The 23,039-nt window shown below is 35.9% G+C and overlaps 2 long non-coding RNA genes across 4 annotated transcripts in view; one reads left to right on the forward strand and one right to left on the reverse strand.

Annotated features, from left to right (window-relative positions):
• The window catches only part of LOC101130479 (uncharacterized), a 93,052-nt gene that overhangs the window by 37,310 nt on the left and 32,703 nt on the right, over window positions 1-23,039 (forward strand). The window lies entirely within an intron of this gene.
• LOC109026498 (uncharacterized) lies at window positions 488-22,554 on the reverse strand. Of its 2 annotated transcripts, XR_008678921.2 has the most exons (4): window positions 22,187-22,554; window positions 10,331-11,455; window positions 4,080-4,242; window positions 488-643 (listed from the first exon to the last, which is right to left on the reverse strand). It is a non-coding gene; the product is annotated as an uncharacterized lncRNA (long non-coding RNA). The 2 variants fall into 2 exon arrangements; XR_002005494.3 differs by lacking the exon at window positions 4,080-4,242.

The raw sequence follows: 23,039 nt of genomic DNA on the forward strand, positions 1-23,039 counted from the left end.
TTTACACGTAATCTTCTTGAGAGACAAAATCAGTTCTCTGACTTCACTTTCTCACACGTATTCCATCTGTCTTGCACCCACCACTCTACTGAAACGGTTCTTACTAAAGTCATCTATGACCTTCAGATTGCTAAATCAAACAGACATTTTGATATATCTTGTCTTATTTAATATGATCTCATCTCTTCCCTATGACATTCCATTATTCTTGATGTTTTCTTTACTTCTTTGGCTTCTATCATACTACCCTTTGCTAGGCTTCTTAATTGATCTACCTTTCTTTGTGGTATTCTTTCCCTCCATCTATCTTTCAATTTTCACGTTTCCTCTGATTATTCTATCTTAATTTTTTCTCTCCTCACTTACCACACCCTGACCTGAGCTATGACACTCCTCCTCCCAATGTGAATTACAACTCACTTGGTGAAAACCTCTGAGTTCGTTAAGATGCTTTTGGATACAAGTAACAGAAATAAAAACATGCATAAGGCATGAAACTCAAAATTTATTAGCTCACATATCTAAAACATTAATGAGAAAGTTAACTAAAGGCTTGGTTGGATCCAGTAGTGTAAAAATATCAGCAGAACTGTTTCTTTTGTTGCTTTTTAACTTCTGTATTGTCTTCATCTGCAAACTTTACCTATGCAGAAACAAAGACACCACCAGTTACTCTGGGCTTACTTATTCTAACAGCTAGTAATCCCACTGGAAAAAACACGACCACCTCTCTTCCAGCATCCTCACCAGTACCTATGTTTGTTTTCTGATTGGCCTGACTTGATTCAAGTGCCCTCCACCATCAGAGGGAGAGGCATGGCATTTTAATAGTCAAACCAGAATCAGTAACTCAGGAAAGGGGCATTTCACAAAAGAAAGTAAAGAGTAGATTTAAAACAAAACAACACATGAAAACCTCAGTTACAACTCTCAAATCTAGAACGTTTTTCTATACCCTTATCCTAGGACCCAGACAAATGTATTGTCTTCATTTCAAAATTACATCCCCAAAACTTGAATTAGAATTCCTTCTAGTCACACCCCTAAACATATTTATCTTCTTAAGCTTTTGGTAATGCTACCACTACTTAAAATATCATCCAATGCAGAAACATAGAAGATATCTTAAACTTCTGCCTGACAATTCTATCTGCTAAATAAATACCAATGAAATACGTTACATTTGTTTTTTTCTCTCCAAATTTATTGTTACTACATTATTGCAGGTATATGTTATCTTTGAACTGAAGAATATCCTAACTGGACTTATTTCCCTCGAATCTACTTTCCATATTGCTATTTCATTATCATTCTAATACATAAATATATTCATTTTACTTACCTGCTTTAAGCCAAATCACCCCCAGGATGAGTTATTCTCCAAACTCCTTCCCTGTCAATTCATGCTCTAAGCCAAAACTTAAGCCAAAGTAATCTAGAGTTTTCCAAATATGTCATTCTGTTCTTGCTTGAGTGCCTTTGAACACAGAATTCCTTTGTCCTAGAATAACCTTCCTCTCCTATCTTTTTAAATGCATTTATCTCATAAGATCTATTTTAGGTACCTTCAAGCTGAGTTAAAAACTCCCCCTTTTCAACCATGAACCTTGTATGCAATTTTTTTATTCCATTTTTCAAAATGTATTTCTTTACATATTAACCTCTCTCTCTCAAGACTGAACTCCTGAGGGAGGAATATGTTTTATTAGACTTGTTAAGAGTTTATCTAATTCTATCCAATGACAGTCACCATGTCTGTAATATTGCGTGAAAACAAATTTGCACTGAATAAATGCATGCAGGCATGAGTGAATGAATGAATACAATAGTAAACTTTGATAATCTAAAATTATGAAAACAATGATTACCACCCAAAAGGCAAAGAGGAACTTCATTTTTAGAAAACATTTAAAACAAAAGCTTTAATTTCTGACATTAATGATTTCAATAATATTCATGGTTTATAATCTACATGAATGTTTCAAGCACTTCCACATTGAAAGCATCATTTGCCTTTGCATGATAGGCCAAAAGAAGTATCATTACCATCAGTACTACAGTGCTTATCAGAGGGAGAAGCTAAGGAGCAGATTGGTTGTGTGTCCATCCCAGGTTCATGAAGAGTATTGGCAGTAGCACTAGATCAAAAAAAATTTGTTTCCCTAGTCATTTAAAAGCATAACTTAGAACTATTCTCCAGAATCAATGGAGAAGGCCAGAGCATCCTATTTTAATCAATTATAAAAATTCTCCTTCTCCAATCAAAGAAAGGTATTAGTGAAATGAATGAGAGTAATTAAATCTAATTTAGTCATGCAAATGAGTTTAATTAAAAGAAATCTACCCTTTAATAACTTCAGGGGAAAATGCAGTTCCTTATGGAGTTTGAAATTTAGTTAAGCTCACAAGACACAATAGCTGAACTGATGAGACCACACTGTTGTAATCTGCTTGTGTAAATATTGACACATGTAGCATTTATTTTGTCTCACAGTGATAATACTTGCTCTAGGCTTCTGATGAAATCTGGCATTTATAATTATTAAAAGATGCTTGTTAAAAATGTTCTTATCCATCATGTTAATTCTATGAATGAGATCGCTAATACATTGACCTCCAAAATAAAATATTGCCTAAACCAGAGTTTAAGAAAATGAATTTAAATTCAACACTCATGGAGCCCCTACTCTGCAGAAAACATTGAGCCATAATTATAGCAGGAAAACCAGGGGAGGAGCAACGGGAAGGTCCCTGTCCTGAGCATGCTTACAGTCTAATGACTGCACTGTCTTCTGTCTGTAACAATTACAGACAGAATTATTCAGAATGAAACTACAAGACTTGGATGCCATAAGGAAAAAAACATAATTCCATGGGAGAACAGAAAATGGAACACTTATTTAGAATGACTGGGAAGATACAGGAAACTCTTCACCAATGAAAGCAAATGTGACCTGGCTTTAGAGATAGAGGAGATTTTGACTACAAAAATACAATGATGAGGAGAAAGAGGGAGACATAAAAGACAAAACATTATAATAGGCAAAATATTATCCAAAAGAAGGAAAAGTCCATGCTTAAATGCTCTATTAGCTTGGTGGGCTACAGAAGAAAAATTTTAGAAGACAGCTCCACAGCTAGTCAGAGGTCAGATTTCGGGGGATTTTAAATGCCATACTTGGTGTCAGGACCGTTATCTGTAGACATTATAGAGGTGGGAAAGGTTTTTGAACAAAGGAGTGGCGTGACTACTTGTCATTTGGAACGAAGACTCTGATTAAGGATGAAGAAGAATTTATAACGGAGAAATAATGGAGACCAACAGACTGGTAGTTGTTGAATTATTTGAATGAGGGTACAGGATGCTGTGGTGTAAGGCAATGGCAATGAGAATACAAAAGGAGAAGCAGAGTCCCAAGACTTTAGCAACCAGTGAGCTTTAACATCGGTATCAGGGTGGACAGTGATGCTCTCAATTAAACTAGAGAGCACAGAAAGACAGGGAAGAGATACTGAATGAAGCCAATCCACAGCTGTGCATTTCAAACACAACTTCATGCCTCTCACAACCCCCTCACTCTATTCTACTTTTTCTTTTTCTTCATACTTCTATGTTTTCTTAGGTATATTGCATCTTCTTTGCTAAATATAAGCTTCAAAAGGGCAGAGAATATTTTGCTCTATTGTTCACTGATGTATCTTGAAAATCTAGCATATTGTAGATGTATCTTAAATGTCTAGCACAGAATAGAGTCTAATACATAATAGATGCTTGAAAAGTATTTGCTAAAAAATGGTAAAAAGATTGTAATATTGAAATCAAGTTATCAGTAAAAAACTAAAATTAATACATGGCTTCCAAAACCCTGAGTTATCTATCCCTGTTTACTTCTGTTTTTTCTTCTATTACTGTTCTTCAATGGTGTCCCATGCTTCAATTACACAGAATTCCCTTTAGCACCATGAAGGCCTGCTCTCTTCTGTTGTTGAATTATGTTCAAGGCCAATCACAATGTCTCTTATCTCCAGGCCTTTAAACCCATTCCTCCGTCTCCCAAGAATGTGCAAACTACTCCTACCTCCCTTATCTCTGCTCAGTCATCTCCTCTTCATTCTTGAGGGATCAATCCTTTCTCTAAGGAGCTTCTCCTTTGGAGAATTGCTTGAGCCAGGGAGGTTGAGGCCGCAGTGAGCCATGGTTGCCCCACTGTACTTCAGCCTGCTGGGTGACAGAATGAGACCCTGTCTCAAAAAAAAAAAAAAAAAAAAAAGAAAAGAAACTACTACCGATTCCAAATCTGGTGTGGATGTCTCTGATTTGTCCTTACACAATACTCCATCCCTCTGTCAGAGAAAATTTTTACACTATATGATCATCAATTGCCTAGTCCTTGTTTACTTCCCCATCTATCTGATTGTGTATTTATGAAGGAACACATGAGTATCTTTCACCAATGTTCCCGCAGCAGGTAGCACAGGACCCTGCAAACATGAGCACTTAATACATTTGTATTCAAATAATAAACATGTAGAAAAAACAGAAAACAAATAATAAACATGGTGGTTCAGTTTTCAAAAGTAAACTTCAAAAATTCCGACACAGAAAAGGAATGCTTAGAATACTAATGTAGAGATATTCTAAATTAGAAGAGAAGAAAATTAAAATTCATTTATGATTATACTATTGTTTCACTTAAGTAAAATGAGAAGCTGTTAGTGACGAAGATGGAAGAATTTGGGTTTGAGAGGAAATGGAAAGTAGGTACGACTTGGGATAATTATCTAAGGAAATCAGGTAGAGAGAGGGAGCAAGAAGTGAACAAAAGACTAACATTCCCAATGAATATCAAAGGGCTCAGAAAAGGGCTCATTTGCAAAGAAATTGTCCTCTAAATGGTAAGAGAATGTAAAATTTAAAATATTACAAGTAAGTAGTTGACAAAACAAGAATAAAAGTTAACAATCTATTCCATTCTTAAAAAAAGAGTGATATTTTGCAATGCAGAATCAGAGATCTGAGGGCTAAGAAGGGTGCTTATAATAATTACTACTTGTATCTGTGCTGGTTGTATTAATACCTTGCACTGAAGCACACAGTGTCGGGGTGAGTGGGAGCTACAACACAGCTCATAGTCTGCTTGCCAAGCCAAACACCTGATGTGGCCCTATATCCACTAGGAAGAAGGGGCACATTTTTCTTAATACTCATCATGACTTTGACTGCCTGCCCAGCCTTCCAACCATATGCCTGGCTCTCTCCAGAGAGGAAGAATTTTTCTGGTTCTCCCAAAGGCACAATATGAACTAGCCTCATTCCTTTATCGGGATGAGGAAATAGGAGGCTTAATTCAAGTTTAACATGTAAATACTAACATTTGGAATTTTAGATTCACGTTGCAAGTGCTTTAATACATTTGCCATCAAAATCAACTTTAGGAAAAGGCAATAATAGTAATCTAATGAATGTGGGATGGTACTAACATCAGCTCATCTAGGACTTCTTTAATGGAGTGATGTTGGCATAAGCCACTTCAAATTTATTTTTGAAAGAGCTGAAAACTGAATAAATGATTGCATGTGACAAATAAGAAATAAACTGATGAATAAATAAATATTATTTTTTTTTGGTTCAAGTTGTATGGCAAATATTTTCTCTGTATTCCCCTTGTGTATGGCTATTTTCCATTAGTTCAGTATTCCTATGGCATTATTGATGAGGATTTAGTGAGAGAAATGGAATTGGGTATACTTTTACCCTGGATTCTCAGTCATTCTGAGCAAACTTGTATGGGTTTCAATGTCCTCATTTTTTAAAATGAGGAGAATAATGAAAGTCTGCCATGAGACTTCAAGGAAAAAATCATAAAGCACAAGAAAACAAATTAGAATAACTGATTCATCTCATCTGGAAGGAAGGATTTTATCCTATCTATAATTACAGTCATAAGCATCCTAGAAGCTTCTATTCATAATATCTAAGGAGTAATATTTAAATTTTATTTAATAATATTTAAATATTAAATAATTTAAACAATTAAATATTTTAATAATTTTAATAATTTAATTTAAAATAAGTTTAAATTTAAATTTGAAATTTTCATTTAAAATAATTTACATAATTAAATATTTACATAATTAAATATTTAATAATATTTTAAATTTAAATATTTAAATTTAAAATTATAACTTTGTTTAAAGGTTCCAATTATGGGACTCAGAGAAAAAAGTTCTTCAAGTCTGTGTCTATTTCTTCTAGAAGAGCTAGGATACAATCTTGTTATAATAAATTATATCCACAAACACATGATCAATGGCCTGTAATGAACAGGTTTTCTTGCATACAATTCAAGTTTGCATGTGTTTTATTTTCCATTCTTCAAGGAAATGGAAAAGTGAAGAATAATGTTCTAAAGGAATGGTAATTTAAAGTGACCCCCAAATTATTAATACCTCTTCTAAGTTGAGAACTCTGTTTTTTGTCCTGATTACATGATAAAATTTTTCTATTTTGTCTTTTTATTTTTTTTTAATTTTGAAATATTTCTTCTCATGAAATCTTCCAGGATAGTTTGTGATTCTACCATGCTTAATTGCTCATTGCAATTTCCTGTGAGAAACAATTATTGAAAAAAGTAAGATTCTTTTTTTGCGTTCAGAGTTGTAACTACTAACTAAGCACTACAATGCTTGAGCATTCAATAGTTTAAGGTGATTATGAGCAAATCTAGGAGTCTAGAAAGTTCAACATTTACCAATAAATTTGATAGATTGTAGACATGATGAGGAAGCTAATGCAAACCATTAATGTTGATATTGTAGGAGAGAAGCTCTAGAAAATTCTTGTTTTTTTTTTTTGGATAAAGGAGAGGAATGGTGGCTGATTAATGAGAAAGCTAATGCAAACTATTAATACTGATACTGTGGAAAAGAAGCTCTAGAAAGGTTTTTTTTTTTTTAAGGAAAAAGGAGAGGAATGGTGGCTGATTAGGAAGGTACATCTTTAATATTGTTGAGTTATTCTTTTATTATAAAATTCTATCTCTCATTGGTGCTGACTTTATTGAGAGTAGAACATTATAAGGAAAAGCATAATTTCTGGAGTTAACGTATTGAGTTTGAATTCTGGCTGTGAAAACTTTAACAAGATATTTACATTTCTAAGCTTTTGTTTCATATGAAAAAAATGTAGATGATGTGCTAATATGTCTATCTTACAAAACGATTTTGATTACTTGTATCAAAGTAATGTGTGGTCAGTAAAACAGAAGTCATCACATGTTTTCTGGATAATAAGTGCTTAATATCAAAATAGAGACTTTCGTGATTGTTGACCCTCAAACCCCCACTAGAAGTGCAAGAAGCTGCCTCCAATGTCAGGGAAGCAATCACTGAAGATCTCATATTAAAGCAACAAATAGTGTGGTTCTCATAAAACTTCTAAGAGAAGTTGCTGCAATTCTTCAGAATCTTTGAGAATATTTTATGAATTTTTCTGTCTGTAGCAACAAAGCAGGTGGCTGTCAAGGATTCATCAGGAAGTCTATGAGTCTGGGTAGATAAGCCTTTGGAGACTAAGAGCTCCTTCACCTACATCTTCCTAATTGGTTTCAGTTTCCTATAATTTACAAACTCTAACCAGGAATCTTACAGAAAGGAGGATTCTGGGAAACACATCTCCCAGCTTCACTTCTGCCATTCAGGGGAGGCCTTGGAAGGAGATAATAGTGATGCCAAGTAACGTTAGACACACGTTAGACATTCTAAAGTAGGGGTCCCCAGCACCCAGGCTGCAGATCAGTACCAGTCCATGGCCTGTTAGGAACCAGGCTGCACAGCAGGAAGTGAGCGGCGGGAAAGCAAGCAAAGCTTCATCTGTATTTACAGCCGCTCCCCATCACTCACATTACTGTCCGAGCTCCGCCTCCTGTCGGATCAGCAGCAGCATTAGATTCTCATAGTGGGGGAAACCCTGCTGTGAATTGCACATGTGAGGGAACTAGGTTGCATGCTCCTTAAGAGAATCTAATGCCTGATCATCAGTCACTATCCGCCATTAACCCCAGATGGGACCGTCTAGTTGCAGGAAACAAACTCAGGGCTCCCACTGATTCTATATTATGGTGAGTTGTCTAATTATTTCATTGTATATTACAATGTAATAATAATAGAAATAAAGTGCACAATAAATGTAATGCGCTTGAATCATTCCAAAACCATCCCCCACCACCTGGTCCTGGAAAACTGTTTTCCACAAAACCAGTCCCTGGTGCCAAAAATGTTGGGGACTGCTGTTCTAAAGGATTTAGAATAATGCTTCTTGAAAAATGAGCACTTGGTAAATATGGCATAATACTCTGTTGTATTTTGTTAGTAGTGGATTGAATTTGCATAAGAAATCTAAGTCTGTAATGTATTCATATATACACTTCTTGAATGATATCTCTCTTTGGTATCTCTGTCTCTTTTTCCCTCTTTCTCTCTTTTTCCTAAAATTGAATTTTTTTAAAAAAACCCCACAACTTATCATGAATGAATGAATGAATGAAAGTTGGTAAATTACCTATCAGGCCAGGAAAAGTACATTACTACAAGGTTTGATATGGGGATGATGAGTGGAGCCATTTAGCTCCTGAGTCCGGGAAGACCACGGTGGATAAAGTCCAGGCTAGGACGGACATTACTGCCATGTAATTATCAAGGCCCCAGCAATCATGATCGAGGTCTCCTCCGACATTTCAGGAGTAAACTGCTCTCCCAGCTTCTCACCATATTTAGCCATAAGTAAATCACTTATGCTCCTACTTTGATTTTATTTTTATTTTTATTTTTATTTTTTTTGAGACGGAATCTAACTCTTTCGCCCAGGCCGGAGTGCAGTGGCGCTATCTCGGCTCACTACAAGCTCCGCCTCCTGGGTTCACGCCATTCTCCTGCCTCAGCCTCCGGAGTAGCTGCGACTACAGGCGCCCGCCACCGCGCCCGGCTAATTTTTTGTATTTTTAGTAGAGACGGGGTTTCACCGTGTTAGCCAGGATGGTCTCGATCTCCTGACCTCGTGATCCGCCCGCCTCGGCCTCCCAAAGTGCTGGGATTACAGGCGTGAGCCACTGCGCCCGGCCTATGCTCCTACTTTCAGAGGGTTGGGGTAGGGGACAATAAAGAGAACACAAGTAAAGAATACAGATATTTTTTCTTGATTGTGGATTATTTTTAATTTTTTTAAATTTATATGTAATTTAGCTATTATAAAAAAAATGGTATTACTGGTTTCTCTGGGTTTTTTTGTTCACTGCAACCTCCATCTCTCAGGCTAAAGTGATTCTCATGCCTCATCCTCCCCAGTAGCTGGGATTACAGGTGTGGGCCACAGCACCTGGCTAACATTTTTTTTAGTTTTTTAGTAGAGATGGGGTTCCACCATGTTGGCCAGGCTGGTCTCAAACTCCTGACCTCAAATGATCTCCCCGCTCCTGCCTTCCAAAGTGCTGGGATTATAAGCGTGAGCCAATATGCCCAGCCCAATTGAGAATTTTCTAAATGCACCTTTTCTCTCTTGATAAGTCTATTAACTGAAGTGTAGTTTGCCTTCTGTTTAAAGAATGTTTTAAGTTGGTAAATTACATATCATTCTCTATGATAGCTGAGCTGAGAATATTGAAATTTTGGAGATTTTTATATACTTATGTGGTTTGAGAAATAGTTTTACCCATTCTAAGAAGAGAATTTTATCCAGTATTAATAAAGAAATAAATAAAAGTATGAGACTTCCTTGTAGATGAAAAATCACTGACTTCATTCCAGTAAATTTCAGTTTTCAATCAACTTACCGTTTTCCCATTTGCATTGCTGCAGTGCCTGTGTAGCAAAGATTGCTAATAATCACCAATATCCATTTCCCTATTCTTCATCTTCCTGGTTAAACAGCTAAACCACATTTTCTGTTCCTTTGCAGTTAAATTTGGAATGTATAATCCAGATTTAGACAATGAATATGGTAGAAATGGTAAATATTACTGCCAGATCTGCCCCATAAAAATCTCTCCCATATAATCTGTCATCTTCTTCCTCTTCCGATAGTTATTCAAGGGACGCATTGAATTCAGAGGCATTAGGATTAAAAGAAACATGTCTCTGAATGACTGGTTGGTGTAGATTCTGCTACTGGTCCTTCCCTCCCACTTCAGCAATATCAATGAGTAAACAAATTGCATTATGTTTAAACCCTGATATTTCAGGCTTTATGTGTTACTTCAGCTTAGCTTAACCTAACTGGCACGGTACTAAGCATAAAACAGGTAATAGTTGGCAAAATAAATAACAAAAAAATTACCAAAGCTATCTTTTAGGTCTACAAATCTTATACTCAGTTAGTTGATTTCCATATTCCAAGAGTGAGTCATTGGATCTTAAATGCTCTGATTTGTGCAGGTGACCCAAGTCTGGATGTAAATGTGTTTTTAGGCAACTTCCACGTGGAAAGAGGTACTCATCAAGTTTAGCTGAATAGTCTTGTGATTCACAGCTTGTCTTTTGAGAAGAGTGGAGGAAATCGTGTCATTTATCATGGGTAATTCCAGTATGGCTCACACTATCAATCTCTCTGACAATCTCCTCAACAACTCGAAGACCAATCTGTGGCTGGAAACTGTCCAGGTGATAAGCATCAGGATGCTGTGGGCCAGGCCTGCTACAACACCTGCTCTAAAGTCAGATGTACCATCTGCAGTGAATGTAACCCAACTTATGAAGAGGAATCCAACAGTGTAACAATGTTACAATATGCACGTAAGAAGGGACTTAGTGATGTCCCCAGTGGGTTCATCTCTCTATTTGAACTGAGCAATTTTATGATTATAGGAACAACTGTTTTCTTCTTTCATAACACGAGTAAAAAAGCCTGATCAACTTCTGGTGGTATAAAATATTCAGATTCTTAGTAAATAAGAAGTTTAGAGATGGAAATAAATGCTTTATGAATTTGTTGTCTCAGCTAGACACAGGCTTCGAGAATTTAAAATATTTTTCTTTAATATTCACTATCGGAAAAATAAATAAGAATGGATTTTTAGTTTTAAATGGTTCAGTAGCCTTGTTTATACTATTTATTTCTTTTTATAAAAAATCTCTTTTGCTTCTGGTTTTAATTTATATTCTAAAAGCATCCTCTTTCTTCTTATATAACTTGGTCTTTCTCATCAGAATGCTTGGTTAGGAAATCAGCAGTTACCTCAGTCTGAGCCAATCATAGTACCCTAAACCCTTACAGTGGTCCATCCAGAGATAGCCACATGACTCAAGTGGAGCCAGTTGAAGTCCTTCTCCAGATTTTTCAAATTTGACCCCCAAAGAAAGATCTTTATCTGGTTGATGAATCCATGAGAATGTAAGTCAAGGAGTTGTCAGCTGTCCTAGTTTCTGCCATCTTGAGCAATCAAGGCCAGCAACAGAGATAGTCCTGTGAAGAGAAATGGAGAGAGTTTTGTCAATACTTGAGTTCCTGATTCTTGTTTTACTTGAGGTAGGCTTCCCGCCTGCCTTTCCTATAGTATGAGTATATAAAGTATATATTTGGCTATGTAAGCCAAGAAATTATTTTGTTGCTCAAATTTAAGGTGTATTTAGTATCATGAAAGCAAGAGTCTTAGTAAAACCATTGAGAGTTTTTAAATATTAACTTTGTTGCAGAATGATTTAAATACAATAAAATGCATACAGTTTGTATATTTCCAATGAGTTTAACCAGTTTATATACTGATGTAACTCTTATCACAATTTTAACATAGAAGATATCTAATATCTCAAAATTCCCCTGCTCCCCTATCCTGTTATTGCCCCCAACTTTCAGCCATAGGCAACCACTGATTCACTTTCTATCACTAAAAATTAGATTTATCTCTTCTAGAGCTTCACATAAATGAAACCATACAATAAATACTCTTTTGTGTTTGGTCTTTTGCTCATAGCATAATGTTTTTGGGACTTATCTCTGTTGCTCTCTATATATTGTTAGTTCATTTATTTTTATTGCTAAGTAATATTCCATTGTGTTACATACCATAATTTGTTTATCCATTTACTTGTTGATGAACATTGGATTATTTCCATTTATTAGCTCTTCTGAGTCAAGCTGCTATGAAAATTTGTTTTTAAGTCTTTGTGAGTAAATATTTAGAAATAAAATTGCTCGGTCATACATAAATGGTTAACTTTATAAGAAATTGCTAGCCTATTTTCAAAGCAGCTGCACCATTTTACATTTCCAGTAGCAATGTATAAGAGTATTTTTCCTCATAATTGTGAACACTTTATATTGTCAGCCTTTTAAATTTTAGCCATTCTGGGGTATATTTTATTGTGGTTTTAATTTTCATATCCTGATGACTAATGATGTTCAGCCTCTTTTTATGTGCTTATTGGGCACTTTATCTTCTTTTGTAATGTGTTTGTTCAAATGTTTTGCCCATTTTATTTATTTTATTTTATTGAGACGGGGTCTCACTCTATTTTCCAGGCTAGAGCGCAGTGGCACAATTACAGCTCACCGTAGCCTCTAATTCCTGGGCTCAAGTGATCCTCCTGCCTCAGCCTCCCAAGAATCTAGGACACAGGCATGCATCACCATGCCTAGCTAGTTTTTTATTTTTTCTTGTGGAGACAAGGTCTCGCTATGTTGCCTAGGCCAGTCTCAAACTCCTGGCCTCAAGTGATCCTCCTGCCTTGGCCTCCCAAAGTGTTGGGATTGCAGGCAAGAGTCACCATGCCCAGCCCTTGCCCATTTTATAGGGTTGCTTTTCTTATTATTGTCTTTTAAGAGTTTTTTATCTGTTCTAAATATGTCTTCTGCCAAATATATATATATATATATATTTGACAGAAACATATATAGTTATATATATATGTATTTGACAGAAGTATATATAAACTGTGAATGTTATCTTATTTTGTGACTTGCATCTTTATTTTCTTAATTATGTCTTTCAAAGAGTAGACATTTTTAATCTTAATGTGACCATTGAGTTTTTTTGTTAATAGGCTTTATTTCTTAAAACAGTTAAGTCCATACAAAACTGAGAAAACAGTAGAAGAGTTCCCATATACAGTACTCTCTGTCCACACATATGCACAGCTTACCAACTATTGACATTCCACACCGGAGTGATGCATTTGTGATGACTGATGAACCTACATTTATACATAATTGCCACCCAAAGTTCATAGTTTATATTGGGGTTCACTCTTCTTTTTGTACATTCCATGGGTTTGAAAAAAACTTATAATGACATGTATCCATCACTAAAGTATCATACAGAATAGTTTCACTACCCTAAAAACCTCTGGAGTGTGCCTATTCATCATTCCCTCCTCCCAACCCCTGGCAACCACTGATATTTTCACTGAGTGTATCTTTCACTGAGTGTATCTTAATTTCAGCTAGAGAGTGATTTTACTGAATATGGAATTTTGAGTTGATAGATTTTTTCTTTTTCTCCTCTATTCTTCCCGCCCCCCCCCACCCCGCCCCGAGACAGGGTCTTGCTCTGTCACCCAGGCTGGAGTGCAGTAGCACCGTTTGGCTCACTGTAATCTCAAATTCCCAGGCTCAAGCTATCCTCCCACCTCAGCCTCCTGAGTAGCTGGGACTACAGGCATGTGCCACCACACCCAGCTATCTTTTTTAAAAAAAAATTTGTAGAGATAGGGTTTCACTATGTCACCCAGGCTGGTCTCAAACTCCTGAGCTCAAGTGATCCACCTGCCTTGGCCTTCCAAAGTGCTGGGATTAGAGGTGTGAGTCACCACGCCTGGCTGACACCTCTTTTCTTGCAGTTTTTTCTATTTTTCTTCTGGCTTCTGTGAGCTTTTCTTGGATCTTCAAATGCTGAGTAATTGTGGATTGTATTCTGGATACGTTGCATATGATGTGAGACTCTGAGTCTTGTTTGAATTATATACAGAATGTTGATAATTTTTGTATTGGCAAGCTATTTGGATTTGTCAGTTCACCAGTTCTGACACTTTGTGTAGGCTGTGGTTCCCTTGTCAACTGAGTTTCAAAGCCTTTGCAGTATCATTCCAATATTAACTGTGAGATTAAATACAAACAGTAATGCCTCATTTTGATGTTTCCTTCTATGTGCACTGCCCCAGTGGCCAGTCTGGAATCTGGGCAGTGGACTGTCATCTGTTAGTTTAATTCTCAAGGTTTTTGGTATGCTTAAGCTTAGATCCATTCATGCACAGGTGGAGAGTGAGCCCAGGCATCCATAAGCCTGGGCTTATGGATTATTTTCCTAAACTTTTCCCTCTCTGTGATTTCCATACTATGATCTCTGTGATCCAGTGCCTTCTGGGTAAAACCCACTGCCAGTTTGATATTTCAAATTCTGGTCATCTTTCTCATCTGCCTTATATTATTTACTTTTCAGAGTTCTCATCTTTACATATTCTGTCCAAGTTTCATAGCTGTATTCAGTAGAAGAGATAGGGTAAACTGTACTTACCCCATTTACCAGGTAGTTATTATTTTATTACATGTAGATCTTCAATTCACCAATAATTGATGTATGTAAAAATAAATTGTATTTCTCAATAAACAATAAGAAAATAAAATAAGAACATACCATATATAATAGCATGTTGGCTCACAGGGTATTTGTTGATTAATTTGTTTGTTTGTTTAGTTATTTATTGTCTCTCTCCATTAATTTTAGGCACCATGAAGGCTATGCCTAGGCCTGTTTTTCTCACTCATCCTCATAGACCCAGTGCTTAACCCAGTGCCTGATACATAGAAAGAGTTCAGTAAATGTTAGTTGAATTTGTAGATGTCTGTGAATGAAAATGTGTTTTATCATAAGAAAATACATACTGAATATTGCTATTAAATAATATTAAAAAGTGCTACCATTTGATTCAAAGAAAAAGTATAATGAACAAAAAAGATACTGGAAAGACCTACACTAAAATGTTAAGAATGGTTGCCTTTGGTGGAGAAGTTGATTGCATACATATATTCTTCTTTATTTGGGCTTTCTTTGTCTTCCCACTTAACTGCATTGTGTCAGTCTTTAAATTTAAAAATGGTATAAAATAATTTGGCAGTAATCAATGATTGGCATACACAGGACAGAATTGTAAAATAGAAGTTACTTCTCCTAGGTTCAAAGTATGAATCTACCTAGTAGGATTTTTGAGTATTTAAAAAACAAGTGTATAATGAGAAGCTTTTAAAGAATGCTAAAGATCTTAGATCACAAGTGAGTGAAATAAAAATTCTAGCAAAAGGAGTATTGTGTCAAAATAAGAAACATGATTCTAATAAATAAATGATTTCTAAGTTACATGTTGGCAGAAAAAGTTGGTTGTATGAGGTCTAGTCATAGCCATGTGTGAAAAGCTGCCTGAAAGTATAGAATCATCTTGGTGAGGGTTCTAGTCTGCTGCTACCTTGTCAGTGATCTCCTTGACCCTCATTCTTGGATAAGTTTTCATGTTTCTTTTTGCTTGATTCTTGTTTTCTACAAGTTCCCTCTTGGTGGTCCACCTTGGCTAGATAACACAGTCCTCCTTTCAAATTAAATGTGAATGTTAACACCCATTTCTGATGTCCCTTTCTGTGAATACATTAATATAATGCTAATTATCTCTTCTATACCTCCCTCGTCCTAGAAACTGGGGCAGTAAAGCTAAGCATTTTTTTTTATTCTTCATGGGACCTACCTGATCAGAGGAGGCATATATTTTTGTTAGTTTCTTCATTATAATACATTTATAGCATCAAGTCCCTACAGGCAAAGTCAAGCACAGCCTGTGATTTGGAAATCATTCTATGTAATTTTTGGCTTTAGAATTAGGAAGTCCTTAATTGTCTCAAACTTAATCTGTGTGTTCTAACCTAAGTTTTATTAGGATTAAAAGTGATACATTGATTGTATCTGCTTCACAATTTTTCCTTTTTACCCACTGGTTCAAAGTTCAAATAGAGAAAATCAGGCCCCTTTGATGTTTAACAGCATCATAGCCTGGATGTCCTTCACTGACCCTAAACATTATTTTTCTACCCTCTTTGTTCACACACATCATTTTGCCCTGCCCAACTCCATACTCTTAAATGGGCATATAACCTTCATTCTGTCTAAATATTCCATAATTTATTTTTCTAGCCTATTGAAATCAGTATCAAGTTGCTATCCAAGAATGTAATAAAGAATGTACCTCAGATAAACAAAAGCCTCTCCAGGTTGAATACTCGTGTGCAGACTGAGAGAAAGGGCTTTATTAAGTGAATGTAGGCTTTTGTACCAATGAGTTTAAATACTGAGTCACTTGACACAATTACATAGTCATTCTGGAAATGGATATTTAAGCCATGCATATTTGGGCGTGTTTTTATTAAAACAGATTCTTCTTTATGAACAGTAAGTTGATGTTTGTGCATTTTTCATACATTCTTAAGTTATAATAGCAGCATTAAATAGTACAATAGAAATGATTGTCCTTGATTGCAGCTCTTTGTTGAAGATACAGACATGAAATTAAGAATCTCACATGTACTATACTTTTTCTCAAAGAGGAAAATAAAAAATGTGCTTATTTGACATTGTATCAATAGTATATTATGAAGTATTAGAATATTAAAAACATTTTTTCCTGAAGCAGTTTATAAGAAATCTTGACACCATCCCATTTGTGGACAATTTAGCAGGATTTGAGTGTGATCTTTAAATGCATTACTTTCAGTTTCCTAAGTTGAAATATATTGCAGTAGAAGTATGTTGTGTACAAATTAGTAAGCCTATGTGATTGCTGGGACTCAAAATGTTTAGACAGTTACAGGTACACGGTAGTCCAGAGAGGTTTCCTTGGAATCAGTGAGATCCTAGAGTTTATATGAAACCCTAGGACTTTATGAAATCCATACTATTCTCTGAAATTATAAGCAAAAAATCAAGTGAGTGTGTCTTCATGTGTATTAATTATTCTGCAGAAAGAATATACAGTTTTCATCAGATTTTTCAAAGATATTTATAATGTGAAATTTGGCACTTTGGGGCTCAAATAAGTTGTATTTAATTGCCAGAAATAATCTGGCATTTCATTCATTAATTCATTCAGAAATAATTATTGAGTGGATACTATGTATCAGACACTGTTTTAGATACTGGAGAACCAGCAGTAGACAAAACAGTACCTGTCTTTATGAAGTTTACAGGCAAGTAGGGGGAGATAAATATGAAAGAAATTAGTAAATGTATTATGTATCTGAATATGTCAGATAGTTTTAAATGCCACAAACTGATTAATGAAAAAACAAGACCCTATAATCTTCTGCCTAAAAGAGACATACATAAGGACACCTAAGACCCAAAGTAAAGAGGTGGAAAAGGTCTATCAAGCAAACGGAAAACCAGTGAGCAGGGGTAGATACTCTTATAGAAGACAAAATTTAAGCCAACAACAGTATAAAGAAAAAAGAGAAGAGCATTATATGTTGATAGTGTTCAATACAATAAGAAGATTTAATTATCTTAAATATATACACACCCAACACCTAACACTTAATGTTTTAAGCATCCAGATTCATAAAACAAATACTATTAGGCCTAAGAAAATAAACTGACAGCAATGCAATAATAGTTAAGGACTTCAACACCCCTCTGACAACACTAGATAGGTCAGAGAGTCAACAAAAAAACTCTGGACATAAACTGGACTCTAGGCCAAATGGAACTAATAGGTATTTACAGAACATTCTACGCAAGAACAACAGAACATACATGTTTTTCATCTGCATATGGAACATTCTCCAAAATTGACCATCTACTTAGCCATAAAGTAAATTTCAGTAAGTTCAAAAAAATCAAAATCATGTCAAATATCTTCTTAGACCACAGTGGAATAAAATTAGAAATCAATACTAAGAGGAAATCTTAAAGTTACATAAGTATATGAAAACTAAACAACTTTCTCTTGAATGACTTTTGGGTAAACAATGACATCAAGGCAGAAATAAAAAAATTTTCCAAAATGAGTGAAAATAGAGACACAACATAGCAAAATCTCTGGGATATAGCAAAAGGACTCCTAAAAAATGTTTATAGCATTAAATGCCTACATCAAAAAGATAGAAAGATCTCGATTAACAACCTAATGTCACAACTCAAAGAAAAACAAGAACAAATCAAACTGAAAGCTAGCAGGAGAAAAGAAATAACAAAGATCAGACTAGAACCAAATGAGACTGAGACTGACAAAATGATAAAGAGGATGAACAAAACAAAAAGCTGTTTCTTTAAAGGGATAAACAAAATTGATAGACCACTAGCTAGTTTAACGATGAGGAAAAGAGAAGATTCAAATATGTACAATCAGGAATGATAAAGGCAACATTAAAATAGATACCACAGAAATGCAAAAGATTATCATAGATTACTAGGACCATCACTATAGACACAAACTAGAAAACCCAGGGGAACTGGATAGATTCCTGCAACCATACAACCTCCCAAAATTGAACCAGGAAGAAAAAGAAATCCTTAACAGAACAATAATGTGTAATGAAAGTAATTCAGTAATAAAAAATCTTCCAACAAGTAAAGTCCCAGGATCAGATGGGTTCATAGGCACATTTTACCAGACATGCAAAGAAAGGCTGATACTAATCTTATTGAAACTATTCCAAAAAATAAAGTAGGAGGTATTCCTCTCTAACTTATTTCATGGAACCACTATTACCCTGATAACAAAATCAGACAAGAACATAACAGAAAAAGAAAACTACAGGCCAAAATTCCTGATGAGCACAAATGCAAAAGTCCTCAACAAAGTAATAGCAAACTGAATCCAACAGCACATTAAATAAATAATTCATCATAATCAAGTGGGTTTTATTCCAGGAATGCAAAGGTGGTTCAACATTTACAAATCCGTAAATGTGATTCACCACATATACAGAATTAAAAACAAAAACCATAGATCATCTCAACTGATGCAGAAAAAAAGCACTCATCTAAATCCAACATACCTTCGTGATAAAACCCTCAACAAACTAGGCATTGAAGGAATGTGCCTTAATATAATAAGAGACATATATGACAAACCCACAGCTGACATCATACTGAACAGGAAAAAGTTGAAAGGATTCCTCCTAAGAATTGGAGCAAGACAAGGCTATCCCCTTTAACCATTTCTATTCAATATAGAACTGAAAGTCCTAGCCAAAGCAATTAGGTAAGAGAAAGAAATAAAAGTCATCCTGTTTGGAAAAGAGGAAGTCATATTATTTCTGTTCATTGATAACAGAATCTTATTATATGTAGAAAACCCAGAAGACTCTTCCAAGACTTGTAGACTTGATAAACAACTTCAGTGAAGTTTCACAATACAAAAACCAATGTAAAAAATTAGTAGCAATTTTATACACTAGTAACATTCAAGCTGAGAACCAAATTAAGAAGTCAATTCTTACAATAGATACAAAAATAAGTAAATAAAATACATATATATATATATATTTAACTGAGGAGGTGAAAGATCTCTATAAGAGGAACTATAAAACACTCATGAAAGAAATAATAGATGATACAAATGAATGCAAAAACATCCCGTGTTTAAAAAATTAATATAGTTGAAATGATCATACTGCCCAAAGCAGTCTACAGATTTGATGCAATTTCTATTAATTGCATTCTGGCTGTTATTAAAAAGTCATGAAGCAATAGATACTGTTGTGGATGCGGAAAAAAGGGTTTGCTTATACACTTTTGGTGGGAATGTAAGTTCGTAAAACATTTATTTAAAACAGTATGGAGATTTCTCAAAAAACTAAAAATAGAACTACCCTTCAACCCAGCAGTCCCACTACTGGATATATACCCAAAGGAAAAGAAATTGTTATATAAAAAGACACCTGCATTTATGTGTTTATCACAGCACTAATAGCAATAGCAAAGTTATAGAATCAACCTAAGTGTACATCAATGGTTGAATGAATAAAGAAAATGTTGTATATATACACCATGGAATAATATGCAGCCATGAAAAATAATGAAATCATGTCCTTTGCAGCAACATGGATGGAGCTGGAGGCCACTATCCTATGTGAACTAACTCCAAAACAGAAAATCGAATATCGCTCATTCTAACATATAAGTGGGAGCTAACCACTAGGTGCACATGAACGTAATGATGGAAACAATACATGCTGGGGACTCCAAAAGCAGGCAAGGTGGGAGAGACATGGGGTTGAAAAAATTGTCTGTTGGGTACAATGGTAACTATTTGGGTGATGAGTACAACAGAACTCCAAACCCCCATTATGCAAAACATCCATGTAACGAATCTGCACATATACTCCCTCAATCTAAAATAAAATAAAAATTTATAAAATAGAAAAAATGAACTAAATAAATAAATGCCACAGTTTGAGGGTGATAAGATGGACAGGTGTGCATGTGTAGTGGAAAAATGTGAGGGAGATTGCTATTTTATAAAGGGAGGTCAAGAAAACTCCCTAGTCATGTGACCTTTGAGCAAAGACCTGTAAGAATTGAATTTTGTGGATAGATATGTGATTGATTGTATATTGACCAAGATGACCTTGACTTCCCTTCATCTTGACTTAACTTTAGACAGGTTTTTTTCTGAGTATGGGCCCTTGACCTCCCTTTTCTTTGAGCATTTCCTTTAGAAATTTTGCAATCTTAAATACCTTCTCTGTTTCTTTGAAATGTAAATTTTCTACAACCAAGGAATGTCTTTCCAAAAGACCTGGAAACCTTTTCTTTTAAATGTAATAAGCTAGAAACACAGGGCCCTTATCTCCCAGTCTCTGTGAAAGGGAAGGGGGGCAATAAATGACCATTAGCAAACACAGATGGTCTGTTGGCATTGACCAACCTCCTGGCTAACTTTCTCCAGTACTTTTGCACTATCTCACCTCTGAGCTTAAAATCTCTTCTACTTTTTGTTTCAACCTATCTCTCCTTCTGCAATGGACTTGATCCTTATTGCAATAGTTTTGAGTAAAGTTTTTCTTTTTCTTTTTTGGAGATGGGGCCTAGCTCTGAACCCAGGCTGGAAGGCAGTGTCATGAACATGAATACTATAGCCTAAACCTCCCTCCCATCACAGCCTCCCAAGTATCTGGCACCACAGGTGAATGCCACCATGCCTGGCTAGTTTTTTTCTCTTTCTTTCTGAAGAGACAGGGTCCCACTCTGTTGCCCAGGCTGCTCTTGAACTTCTGGGCTCAAGTGATACTCCCACCTCAGCCTCCCAAAGTTCTGGGATTACAGGTGGGAGCCACTGCACTGAACCAAATAGTTTTCCTTGCCTGATGAATCACTCCAGAGCATTTTTTTCCTTCACAGTTTAGAGTATGAGAGAAAGAGAAAAGTGAAAATGGCCCCAAGAAATTTGACCTGAGCAATTTAAAGGAAATCATTGTCACTGATTCGGAAAAACAAAATAGTTTTGGAAGGAAGAAGAAAATGAATGAAGTCACCTTTGCAGCTGTTGCATTTGAGTTATATATTAGATATCTAAGAGGCGAGGTAAAGTGACTAGTTGAAAGTAAGAATCTGGAGTTCAAGGAAGGGTACTGAATGGAAATATGAATTTTTGCAAGTGTCAGTATAGGCATAGTATTTACATCCATAGGGTGAAATGAAAGTCAGTGGGTTTTGCCAAAAAGAGGAAAGAGGTCTAATGATTAAGCCCTGGAAAATTTCATTATTATAAGATGATAGGAGACCAGAAAAGTAAAATAACCAGGTACAGTAAATAAGATGAAAGGAGAACAAGGAGAACAGTGTCCTGGAAGCCAAATGAACAGGGTACTACAAGAAGAAGTGATCAACTGTGTGGAAGGCACAGATAGGTTGAATTAAAGATAAAAATTATGAATGCAGGACTTGATTTATCAAAATGGACATTGCAGGGACTTTGACCAGAGCTTTTTGTTGGAATGGTGAGAACAAAAGCCTAATTTTGGTGGGTTCCAGAGTGAAAAAAGGAGAGGAAATGGAGACAATGAGTACACACAACTATTTTGAAGCTTTTCCATAAATGGAAGCAGAGATATGGTATAGTGGTTGAAGAGGAATATGAAGTTGAAAAGCATTTCCCTCCCTCCCTCTCTCCCTTCCTCCCTCTGTCCCTCCGTCCTTCCTTCCTTCTTTCTTACCTTCCTTCCGTCCATCCTTCCTTCCTCTCTTTCAATTTCTCTTTCTTTTCTTTCTTTCATGCGCGTCCGTGAGAAGAGACCATCAAACAGGCTTTGTGTGAGCAATATAGCTATTTCACCTGGGTGCAGGTGGGCTGAGTCCGAAAAGAGAGTCAGCGAAGGGAGATAGGGGTGGGGCCGTTTTATAGGATTTGGGTAGGTAAAGGAAAATTACAGTTAAAGGGAGTTTGTTCTCTGGCGGGCAGGAGTGGGTGTCGCAAGGTGCTCAGTGGGGGTGCTTTTTGAGCCAGGATGAGCTAGGAAAAGGACTTTCACAAGGTAATGTCATCACTTAAGGCAAGGACCGGCCATTTACACTTCTTTTGTGGTGGAATATCATCAGTTAAGGTGGGGGAGTGCATATTCACTTCTTTTGTGATTCTTCAGTTACTTCAGGCCATCTGGGCGTATATACCTGCAAGTCACAGGGGATGCGATGGCTTGGCTTGGGCTCAGAGGCCTGACATTCCTGCCTTCTTATATTAATAAGAAAAATAAAACAAAATAGTGTTGAAGTGTTGGGGCGGCGAAAATTTTTGGGGGGTGGTATGGAGAGAGAATGGGCGATGTTTCTCAGGGCTGCTTCAAGTGGGATTAGGGGTGGCGTGGGAACCCAGAGTGGGAGAGATTAAGCTGAAGTGAGGTCTTGTGGTAAAGGGTGATATTGTGGGGATGTTAGAAGAAACATTTGTTGTATAGAATGATTGGTGGTGGCCTGGATACGGTTTGGGATGAATTGAGAAACTAAATGGAATGACAGAAGGAGAAAAACAGGTATAAAAGGTCTAAGAATTGGGATGACTCAGGATATCTG

The sequence above is a fragment of the Gorilla gorilla genome, chromosome 3 (assembly GCF_029281585.2).
Source record: "Gorilla gorilla gorilla isolate KB3781 chromosome 3, NHGRI_mGorGor1-v2.1_pri, whole genome shotgun sequence".
Lineage (NCBI taxonomy): Eukaryota > Metazoa > Chordata > Mammalia > Primates > Hominidae > Gorilla > Gorilla gorilla.